At 26.2% G+C, this 12,741-nt stretch overlaps 1 protein-coding gene across 9 annotated transcripts in view; it reads left to right on the forward strand.

The window, feature by feature from the left end:
* The window catches only part of LOC126900213 (uncharacterized), a 136,704-nt gene that overhangs the window by 40,734 nt on the left and 83,229 nt on the right, over nt 1-12,741 (forward strand). For 2 of the 9 annotated variants that reach the window (XM_050675735.1, XM_050675739.1), the window contains exon 4: nt 9,785-9,914. The exons of the other annotated variants lie outside the window; for them this stretch is intronic. The gene's annotated coding sequence lies outside the window, so the exon portion shown is untranslated. The remainder of the gene's footprint in view (nt 1-9,784; nt 9,915-12,741) is intronic. 9 annotated transcript variants of the gene reach the window in all.

The raw sequence follows: 12,741 nt of genomic DNA on the forward strand, positions 1-12,741 counted from the left end.
TTTTTTTTTTTTTTTTTTTTTGATAAATTTTAAATGAACATAAAGTGCACAGTGAAAATTAACGTTTGAAAAGGATGACTCGTAATAGAAAAAAATACTATTACAGTACATAATATAGTGAACAATGGATAACAGCTACTCATCAAATTCTTGCTATGGCAATTTTACAGACTCGTGTCAAAAGGAAATATTCATCAAGTGTTTATATCTAAGAAAAAGTATTGTTGTATAACTATCTCATTTTTTGAAAACAGTATTTGCGGAATTTTGATTAAAAGTTAAGATAACGTTACCACAAAAATGAGAAGATTACTACTAAACTTTTTCAATAAGTAATTTGGAAATTTTGTAGCCTAACGTTTCATAATCCGTATAAGTAAGTCAGAAAAAAATGTACGACACTTTTTTACGCATGATATCATTTGGTTTACTCGTTAATAGCATTAAACATATTATGATGTTAAAAAAAAAAATTAATTGTTTGTGGTGTGCGGAATTATATGCATCTATAAATTTTGTTTAAGCCACTTTGAAGGGTCCCAAGTTTATGCAACTTTGTCGTAGGATTATATAGTAGCATCGAAATATTTTTCGTTTTAAGGGGAGGTAACCCCCCTAATCCCCCAGAATAGTATAACCTCGATAGCAACACAGTACTAAGTTCTAAAGTCAATTAATAATAATTTGTTCTAGCTAATGTTGTGTTCGGAATCACTTAACAAAGTTTATAAATGCATTAAAATCTGCGCTCTAATTATCAGGTTTTTAATACTTTTATTTTTTCAAAAAGATATATTCAATATTCTTATATAAATTTTTTTTATTATTATCTTCACTTTATTTTAGAATATATTTATTTACATCAGTTACTTTTTTATTATAAAAACAACACTTTTTTTTTTTATTTGGATATTTTAAAATTTTAAAAAGTGTATAATGGTGAATCTCTTAAAACACAAATGAATTTTATTAGTAGTTATAATTTACTTATGGAGGAGGGTAATAATTTGTTTACAGCTTTGAACTGATTTATAGAAAAATTGACATCAATGGTTAAAAATACACTTATAAATATAGGCAGGTATAGGAGTCGTATTTAATAGATATAATTTTGAAACTAATGAAAATAATTTTTCCTATTCATTTCAAGCCATTTATGAGAATGAATTTTTAATATTTTGTAATCGAACGAATGTTAGCTCAATAAATCTATAAAGGCATAATAGAATGTGTAAATAAATGAAATTTAAATTAATTATTCATTTACTTAGGTGAGCGATTTTTAAGAAATAAAATTACACTAAATACATAGTATTCTAACTAAATCACTTATGAAACACGTTACTAATATTTGTATAATTTATTTTAAAATTTATGACTTCAATACGTTTTTTGAGGTTGTTTAAAATTAAACTATTAAAAAAAAAAAACGAGCATAAATAAAATTAATTATTTATTAATTTAATAATTTTATTTCGTTTATTGTATGTATTAAACATGCTATTAATTTTTAATCAAAATACCCTCTTATTGACCGCTAAAGTGTTTATCAATAAAAAAATCATTAATCCACAGGTATCAGTGAGATGTATTTTAATGGTTCAATTGTGTAAGGTAAAACCATTATTGTTTTTTTGTACTGTGGTACCTGTACTATAACGTTACACCAACCGACAAATTAATTAGTATGAATTTATCATTACCAAAAAATACACAGCAATATTGTTTCACAGAATACATTTCAAGATCTTCGATAAAATTACAAAAGCAGATCAATTATGTTATAATTAATTACGAATCATAAAAACTACGCCATTTGATATATAAAGAGTCGATAAATTTTTTAAAATTATTTTCTATTACAAATTATATATAATGAAGTATAAATACATTTTTATTGATTACGAAACTCTTGTTATATTCAAATAATGTACATTGTTAAAAGTTTTGAAGTGTTACAATTTTATATTTATATTTTTATAAATTTATAAATTAGTTATTTTAAATAAATTGTGTGAATTTTAAACTTTTCATACTTAGATCATTTTACGCCCATCTTATGAACAACGCGTTGTTAACTGATGTTTGCAAATGTACGTCGAAACTTACAATTATGTAAAATGTTTACACACTTGTTTAAGTTTGCAAAAGTAATTAAAATTCAAGAATGTGCCTTCATATTTTTTTATAAACAATTGTACAATGTTTATATATAGTCGAAATATCAATATTTAAAATTTTGTATACTTCTGGCATATGTTCTAGATATTTTTCAGTGTTCACTTTGAAATCTTTGATATTTAGTCGCCTTAAAATGTTTTAACTTTAAATGTTATATTTTTTGAAGCACTTAAAATTTTTAAGTGATATTTTTTGTATAGTAAAAGAAATACAAACATTAAAAGTTCAAAATATGTATAAACTACTATTTTATTTTGAGTCGTACATGTGTTGAAGGGTAAATAGTAAATACGAATTGACAAATAAGTTAGCACAGATATTTCTAGATTTGATTAAATTTCCAATTACAAAAAAATAGCACTATAAACTGTTGTTTAACGGGTCTAATAAATTCACGTATTTAATTTATTCATACTTTTCCACCTGTTTGATATACTACAATAGTTAAGTTGTTAGTTGATAACTACGAAATTTTACTTACAACGCTATCGTTACCCTATACGACCGTACGTGATGGCATTCCGGATAAGATCAAAGACCCACAGGGTGATCATACGCTAAGTTATTATGATCCCTCTTTCCATCCCTCTCGACAAACGTATTCATAAGGGTACACACAGTGTGCCTTCAGGCATTCGTGATATTTGTTTGGCGCATTATTAAATATATTAGTCGTAGAGTAATAGGTACTAAAGCCATTTTACGGTTTGAATCGTCTTTCGTTTACGGGACACTGAGGTCTTCTTTGCATATTAGTACTTTTTAACGTCAAGTTATATTTATTATTGAAGAACTCGGCGCTTAGCTGCAAATTCAAATAGTAATAAAATTGCTATTCTTATAGTGAAATAAAGAACGGATTAAGAACAGTATCTCTCTTAAGAAAATGAAAATTTAAAATTTTATAAGGACCTCCAACGAAATATACAAGACCACGTGCAGAGTTCTCATGTTTCAACGAATGCTAAAAGATCAAGTAGAATAAAAGCTGTAGGTAGTGCTCAATTATACTGGCACGGTAAGGAAAAAATAGCAAATTCCATATAATGTCAATAAAAGTCTTTGGGAATACATAAAATAGCTGTTCACTTACTAACGTTAACATTTTTACATTATGGAATATTGTGTATACTTAAAAAAGTAGACACATTCAATCGATGTACACACAAATGAAAAAAACAACCACGTATTGATGAATTATAGTTATTATAATGTAAAAAGTAGTAAAAAGGGAATAATATTCAAACATTTATCATCGCGAATGCACTAAATTCAACAACTTGTTTGGTTGTAATTTATCATTGCTCACGTGAGAGGTAAAATATGTTTTAACTTGATGATGATATTATTTCGTGAATTTTTATACGAAAAACTTTGCTGGTATCGAAACGAACCATTGAACTTATTGACCGATAGTTTTTACGTATAAAAAAAGGTTTTTCGATTTGAAAGTTTTGCAGGAAATTTCTTACGTTCGTTTTATTTTCAACTGTTTCGTTGTTATTTTTGTCAGATTATAAAATCTACTGATTCAACTGGTCTTTGCATTTAAGCCAATAGCACGTCTAAAATATTTTTCTCTCACGACCAGATTGTTCGTTCAGTAAAAAAATCTTTGTTCCGACGCGTTCTGTGAGATTGTAAATTTTTAAAACGATTTCCCTCAAGAGTCGTTGCGAATGAATAATACAAATTAAAGGGATTATGTCGGGACACGTTGTTTTTCGGAAAACGTAAATTATCAAATTTACAGCCACGGCCGCTGTTCTCTATTATTGATCAATAAAACATGAATTAATGTTTTATTACTTATGGCTATTCCTAAATAGACTTTTAGTAAAAATTGTGTTCACGAAATGATAAACTTCTACACTGGGTTTTTATTGGTATAAAATTAGTTTTTGTTATATTATTTAAATTAAAAAACGATTTATTAACTTTTAAAATACAAATAAACATCAGGAAGTCACAAAAAGTAACGTAATCAATAAAAACAATGGAAATAATTTTTTTCTTATTATTAATTTTATCTATACAGCACTTATTAAAATATTTTATAATTATTTTGAAAGATTTCTTCTTTAGTTATTAAATAACAGAAAAATGAATTCCTTAAACCTTTTAATATTATTTATTTCTATACTATAAAAATAAAGGTAAAAAATATTGTTTGAATTTTTAGTAAACAAGATATCACTAAAAGATTAATATAATACTTCGAAGGTACGTACGGAACAGACAAATTTCAATTGCCTTCCAAACAATTTTAGAAGAGAGTGTGTAAATGACTTGATGAGATTAGATAGAAACTTGTGCGATATATCTCGAAGGAAATTATCCTAAGGACTTTTCAACTTTGTGATCCATATAAAATTAATTATTACAACTAGTAAAAATATATTATATTAAAATTAATAAGTTCAGCTGATTTTATCTATTATTTTTCTGCAGTTAATCATTAAAATTATCCAAAAATCTTGTTAAAACATGAAATTTCTATTTAACATTATACACGAAATTTTTATTGTACATAGAAACAGCTGAAACGTTGAACAAAGGTGCGATTAGGCTTATACCAATTTATTTTTAGGATAACAAACTAATATGAAAATAGACAGAAGATTAAGTACTGGGGATCTACTCATTTTGAAGTTTTATAAAACATTTACATGTTTATAATATGTAAGTTAAATGATTTGAAATTTTCTGTTATTATCTGAGTACGCGTTCAAAATCATTCTCTGGTACTGCTTCGTTCCACTACAGTTGAAAACAAGTAATTTCATGGATAATATTTCAAGTTACGCATTTGTATGGATAGTTGTTGGTAATGAGAGAGCTAGCTAAGCCTCAGAGTGTTTTATAACAGCCTTAATAGGATAAATGTTTTACTACCCACAAAGCTTATGGACCTTAATAAATTTCGCTAATAGTTTACATAACTACAGTAGTGGTATACTAACAAACTTTGTTTTCGTGTATATTTTCTGTATGTATTTACAGCATAAAATTATTATTTTTCATTACTATCGTAGAGTTATTATTTTTTAAAAATGAGTATTATACAAATTGGAATAAATTAATAATTATAATTAACTACACATTTTTCATATGAATACCAAAAAAATTAAGTAAAATATGGTTACAGATCAAAACCATGTCCATTAATTTATTACAGTAATTACCTAGTGTTAAAATTATTTTGTTTTTGCCCAAAAACCAATTTCCTTTTGTGAACTATTATAATTTGTTTTAGCATAGTCGTAAATATTTCAAATGTCACAAAAACCGACATAGAAACTCCAAAATCTGTACTCACAAACAAGTTAGGAAGTAAAATGACTACAACATATGACTGATGTGTTTTCCGGAAAAACCACAACAACATTACAGTAAATCAACCTACAAAACTAATACACAACGAGTATTCATGGTTAATATGAATTAACGAGCAGAAATTTCAACACTTAAATATAAAATGAAATTATATTTTAATTATAACTATTTCTAAATGAACACTTGATGAGTTTTTAACAAATTCGTAACTTAAAAGAAATATTTAATGTTTCAGTTTCGGTTTGAAGCTGAAAAAGTATTAATTTTACTGTGATGTATGTTTTTTGTGTCTGTTGCCATTTTTTCTCAGTTCTCTCCAAAACTGATTTCAATCAACGATACGTTAAACGATCCCAAATTGTACCTAGTTGAAGATATTACCTTCAAATATCGAAAATATTTTCCTCGAAAATAAAAGAAATCCCCACAAAAATAACAATTTTAAAAATTGATAATTTTTTTATAGATACCTTAGATTTTTATCTACCATTTGGTATATTCTTTGTGAAAATTTGACTCTTTACTTGCCCACGGGGGGTGTTACTTCCAGTCTATAAAATTCCAAATATTTTGGTAACGTGTTACTGTATAAGTTATTTCTAAAAAAGTGACTTTTGGATTTAAAAATGGTAATAATCCACCAATTTCTTAAAATTAAACACTATCTACTAATTTGCGTCGAAGCGTTTCCTATGATAATGATTTTAATCATTGTTAGAAATCATCTAAAATTGTCTCAACTATACTACGTCCATACTGTACCACTACCCCACCTGTGCTATCGTTTTTATTGAATGCATTTAACTCGTAGATTTCTAAACATTCCATAATCAATGTGTCATTTAAATTATTCGAGCAAATAACATTTATATTACTTTGAAACTGTGGGCTATTTCTTATATGTATTATCTTTTGAGTGCTGTTTTTTCTTAAAGTCATTGATTAATTGTAACTATGTGTTATTATCTCAAATTCATAGAGAATAAATGACCAAGACCGCGAATTGAATAAGGAAGAAATTTACCGGGTCCGTTTCCATTGAACGAATCCGCAAAGCACAATTCCATCTTGCCCCAACTGTAATAGGAAACAGTCTTTGGATTTATTACCACAATCTATCAAATAGTCACCTCATGTCAGCCACCATAATTCCTTATTCGTTAAAGCTTTGTCTTCCGGGTTCTCACAACATTATATGAATCCCATTTAACTATACCGTATGTAGAAGCTACACTTTGCCTGCACTCGCCCTCTATTTTACCATTTCTTCATCTTCTTTAATGTGACAAAAGCTCGGACAAACGAGTTGTATTTATGAGATTCCATTATTTTTTGTCCTACAACAACAATACTTGACTTTACTACAAAGGTAAGCCTATTAAAATAGTCATTATTAGGGGCTATAGGGTATAATTTATAAATGAATCAACGTGATATTCTTCGGTAACACTCAAAATGATCAGATAAAATAATCTAGAATATTGATTAAAAAAAAAACAATAAAATAAGCAACTTATTATTAGTTTATGTAATCATATTTTCCTTTTATTAATTGTTTTTAATAATAATAATAATAAAAAAAAATGATAACACTTTCAGCAAGAATAAATGTTGAACTACAAGAGTTTTAATACATAGAGTGGTTATATAACGCGGATGGAGTAGGCATTATAATAAACATCAGTAGGTTGGGTGTGCTACTTACTCATCTATGTCTTAAAATATGCTTGTAACTCAATAAGTCTTTATTTTTGTCAACCCGTTAATTATTTTTTTAAGAAAACTACTAAAAACTGGCCATTATAAAATTAAAATAAAAAAATTTAACTTAAATATTTTTATTTAGAATAAAAAACCTTGTATGTTTAATTTTGAAGTATATATAAATAAATGAAATATACAAAATAAATGAATTACTAAATGTAAAGTTTAAATTATTTTATTACTATATCTGTTAACATTTTCGCGTTACCGTGTTTTTTAATATTTGAAAGTATGATTTTATGTTCAAAAATTTTGTTAAATAAGTAATATAGTAATCCGGAAGTATTAAATTTTTATACGAAAGTATCTAATAAACTGTGCGCGAAGGTAAGAAAACCACATGAATACCAATCATTGGTTGTGATATTAAGTGTTTTAAGATCGGGTTATAAAATGTGCTTCAGGGAAAATCTTAGAATATTCCGAGAAATACTAATTTAATACCAATTTACTAATTTAAAGATAATTGTTATTTCTCTATTTGAAATTTATTAATTTTTAGCGAAACTTATAAATAAACTACGTTATTTTCGCGAACTAGTTAATATTTTATTTTTAAAAATCATAGAAACTAGTTCTCATTCAAATAAATACTAAAACCAATTATTTATAATTTATAAAACAATTATATAATGTTTAATTTTTTGCGTAAAAATAAAAAAAAAATTTCTTTTTTCTATCGAATGGATGGATTTGATAGAATCTATCCATTCGATAGAAAAAAGTGTATTATTACAAATGATGAAATTTAGAATGACTACTAAATTAACACAATTATTAAGTGGGTAACAAAAGATATGGCTAAAGACTTAAGATTCACCTGTACTTGTTTTGATAAATTATCCATAATTCCCTACTAGTGGTATGATTAAAATGGGCTTTTAGAATTAAAAATTGGTGACTGTGAAGTAACGTAGAAAAAAAGTTACGACAAGAATTTTAGTTATGCAATTCAACGACTTTCTTCATCAAATTTAAAAAGTAAATTACGTTGAATGCTACCAACGATCTTTTAGTATAATCAAACGCTGAAGTTTTACTATTATTTGCCTACTTCAGGATAGCACAAACTCCTCGAGCCTGAGGAAAACCACCAACAACCGTTTGAACATCACGCAACTAGGGTGTTATAATGACACTGTGACTTGGGTTGGCTCTACTATGCACACTATAGATGTGGTTCGAGTCATGACAATGTGAATAGATACATACACACACTGTATAAAAAACTTGTAGCTCTATACTTATATGTCTTTTAACTATTAACGTCGTCTTGTAACGACGTTAATAGTTTTGAATAAGAATTTATCTTGAACATCGTTCAGCCGTTGAAGAAGACTATTACAGGAGAAAACGAGCGTATCTTAAATTGAAATAGGTTAGGATGTAAGAATTTATCTTTTAACTATCTAAAAACTCGTTTTAATACATTAATAGTTATAAATTACCCTAAACAATGTTTGTAGTTTTTATTGCAGAGAATTTCCCTTTTTGGATTCAATTTCAATAATAAAAGTTGAAAATAAAAGCAAATGTTTAAAAAAAAAAAAGCCAATAGTAGCCAATATAGTATAGTAATATGATGAAATTTTTATTAATTTATAAAATGTACATAATATCATTAAAGCATTTATTATTTTCCTCGACTGTGAATCGTTTACCACGATTATAAGGTAACATTACAAGATAATTGTAATGAACTCCGTTTTTTATTGAAACAGTTCAAAAGTTTTATGTGTTCAAAGGATCACCATTAAAACAAACTTCGTTTTCTACAAGACATTAGATTGACAGTTTTTTTCTTGTAAATAAAATAAAGAAGAGTGACAATTCTAGCTACTAAGAAGAAATTTTAAGACAAACAAGTAAAAAGGAAGAAGGTTTACTAAGTGCACATCTATGTTATTCCGTCCGGCAACATTAACGAATCTCAGTTGTAATGTAGTCCTTTGGCGAAGTTTATTCGAATAATACTTTGTAGAGACGTGTTTGTGTTATTAATCATTATTATACCTATCTTTCCATTTTATAATTCCCATTATAATAAAATGTGTAGTTTTTACAAATCATCTTTGTTAGGAATTTGATTAATATCAAATAATATGCCAGTGTTTAAATATATTGAGTCACAAATTTTTGAATACTAAATAACGAACCTCTTATCTGAAATACTTCATTAACAAAATCTACTTATACGCACTATTTTATTCACGAATTGAATAAAATTTCATTTAGATTTTATGTTTTGTTTTATTTGAATTTCTATTATGATTAACCAGTGAATTTGTATACACTGTCAATGGTTGATCGCGAATTTTTTGGGTATGAGATGAGATCAGCAGTTAGAGTCATCATTTTTTTCGGCTGGAGGAAAGACAGTTCTCGGAGCAGGCACAAATGGCCTTTAATGGTTGTTTAAACATAAAAAATAATACAATGATTCATGGAAACACTATATAAATAAACTCAACAGTGCCTAACGTAAAACTGTATTTGTCCTTAGGAAACATCTGTGCTGATTAAATCAATTAATGAATGATTAATTCAACCATAATAGTTCACAAAATTCAATTCTATGGTCTAATCGACTAGATGAATCGGTCGCGTGGATGAATTATAGTCTATAGACCTCAGTGAGTAATCTATTTTGTAATAATATATTGAAATAACTGCAGTAGAAAATCAGCGGGTTCAATACATCATCATATTAATATGATCATTTGAGTACGTTTGATCGTTTACACGTAATGCAAGTAGTTGGCCTGATGGGAATTCAATATATCAGTTATATTTGAGTCTCAAAATTTCTATTAATTTAAATTCAATAAAGATTAGTTAGATAAATTGTATAAATTGATTGTACTCGACGTTGACGATAGTAATTTAATTTGATTTTAAAATAACTATGTTAACATTTGGGTCATATACACTGTTATCAATACATAACGTCAACATCCGTCACATAGCGCTTAATAAAATCTAGTTCTTTAATTGTTATTCTCGTACTATCACGTTAATGATACTAATGAATAAAGGTATCTATATATATATATTCAGTATTTAGCAGTCAGAAAACTTCCAGTGGTCCTCTTAATTAAATTACAAATCTTCTTAACACTTCGTTGCTGCAAAATAATTTATTTCAACAACATTCAAAATAATTTTAACAAATTACTGTGTATACTTTTTCACAAATGAGATGTACCTTGCAAAATGCATTTATTTTAAATAAAAAGTGATCCTAAGCTAAACTATTGTAGCATACTTTTTTAGTAAAATTCATTCCATTGAAAATATTAAAAAACCTACTTATGGATATTGAAAAATATAAGATTATTCAGATAATAAGCTAAGTTTATATCAATAGATAAATTATTAAAATTTATTTCTTTAAGTATACTTATTACTATAAATTATCTTCATAAATACGAAAATCCAATATATTGTAAGCTCATGATTATAAGTGTCATGAAATTCAAATTATAAGATTTAGACAATAGAAAGTTCTCTATAAGTTCAGTATAACCATCAGAATTGGAATAAATTACTCAATAGTCAATATTGTAGGAATTATTAATGATGGAAAATACTGAATATAATTATTGAACTATATAGTCTTTCAATAACTATTCAAGTAAAAAATATATATTCGACAGTTATACAAACTGTTCGATAATGTTATTCGAATTGAATTAAAAAGTATTCGGTTATTTTTTTAAATGTTCAATAGTTTATGCTAAAAATATACTATTCGGTCTAATAAAAAATATTCGATAAAGCACATCACTAGAAATTATGAACAATAGTAATCGAGAAATATTCCAACTGCCGAGCTAACAGAATAATATTTTAATTTTTATTCGTCAATATGTATCTTGAAATCTGAATTATTTTCATAATTACACTATAAACTTCATAATAATTATGAAATAAATTAGGCTAATTTCTGTTAAGCGGTTACTTATGTACAGTTAATACAATTTTCATATATTAATCAGAAAATGAAAGGCGTCCACGATTAATCTAGACTAAAGCGAATTTAATGAATGACAAAATTAAAGCCATGTAAAGCATTAAATGATTATTGTAGGTATAATTTACTAACACATGATGTATGCAGTAATCTCTGTTTATATAAAAAGCGAATCACATCTAGTTGGATTTGTTTCATAAATAATGATTTGGTTATTTGTATATTGATCTTTGGTTTAAATTATAAATTATATAATTTTAACAAAAATAAATAATTAACAATATGTGTAATGTAAAGTATATACTTGCTAACTTACCATTTCTTTAAAAATTAACTTAATTGCATAATATTTAAATATTCATAAGATAGTTACTATTGTCAATTATTATAACGCAGTTTTATGAAGAAATGCAATATAATAAGGAAATTGGATTATATTTGAAAATTAATATAATAAGAATCGTAGTTTAATTATAAATTACATAGACTGAAAACATTCCTGACTAATACACCTGTTAAAATGTAATCTTACTATAAACAAATAAGTGCCCTTTAGGCTTTAAATATTTTACGTCACCCATAAAACATTCCATTTTTGAAATTAAATGATTTTGTTCAATTTAGCAGTCATCAGTCAAAAATATTTGTCTTAAGAATTTTAAGTTCAAAACTTTAATTATTTAGCATTATTCTGAGGAAATCTTACATTAAAAGCTTTGAACAGTTATTTTATATTTTGAACTTTCTACATGTTCGTTTGTTTTAGGTACAAAACTCTTTGAATTTCAATAATTGCTAAATAAATTAAATAGTTATCATTAACTTTTTTCAATTATGTATTATAAGTATTTTTTTAAAATAATTAAAAAGTACAATACACCAGTGAATACATAAAAACAATACGTATGTATTAAAGTTTAGGGAAAAGAAATGACTTAACAAATTGATAAAGAAATATTAGTTAATACAAAATATGTACACATACATTTATACTTTGTATCTAATTATTGTAAAATATTTAACACAAACATTTTGGGTACTCTGAGGTTTGTTGTTATTTAAATGCAGCTTTATCTCGACACGGATACTATTGAATTGTTATTGTATGTAACGAACGCACATTTTTTCGAGTTTCTTCAATATATTTTAGTTAATACCATTGTTGGTTACGGAAATAAAGGAGCTGAATGGATAACGGTATTTTTATAATATAATAAGAAAGAAAAGCTGCTCGCATGAATCTACTGTTATCGGTATTTTTCAGCTCGATTGCAACCCCTCCTTTCAATGCCACGTTTGAATATTATAGGATTATTATCTCAAATATATTTGATGAACATTTTTACCATTCCACTCAAATAAAATTTTTTCTATACCATAAACAATATTACACTGGTATTTCATACCAATAAGGCTATGATTAATTAATAAACGAATTATAAATGTTACCATAAATAAAAATTTAAAGAACTCTAACGAATTTAATT

Source organism: Daktulosphaira vitifoliae, unplaced genomic scaffold (genome assembly GCF_025091365.1).
Source record: "Daktulosphaira vitifoliae isolate Bord-2020 unplaced genomic scaffold, ASM2509136v1 Scaffold_3, whole genome shotgun sequence".
Taxonomy (NCBI): Eukaryota; Metazoa; Arthropoda; class Insecta; order Hemiptera; family Phylloxeridae; genus Daktulosphaira; species Daktulosphaira vitifoliae.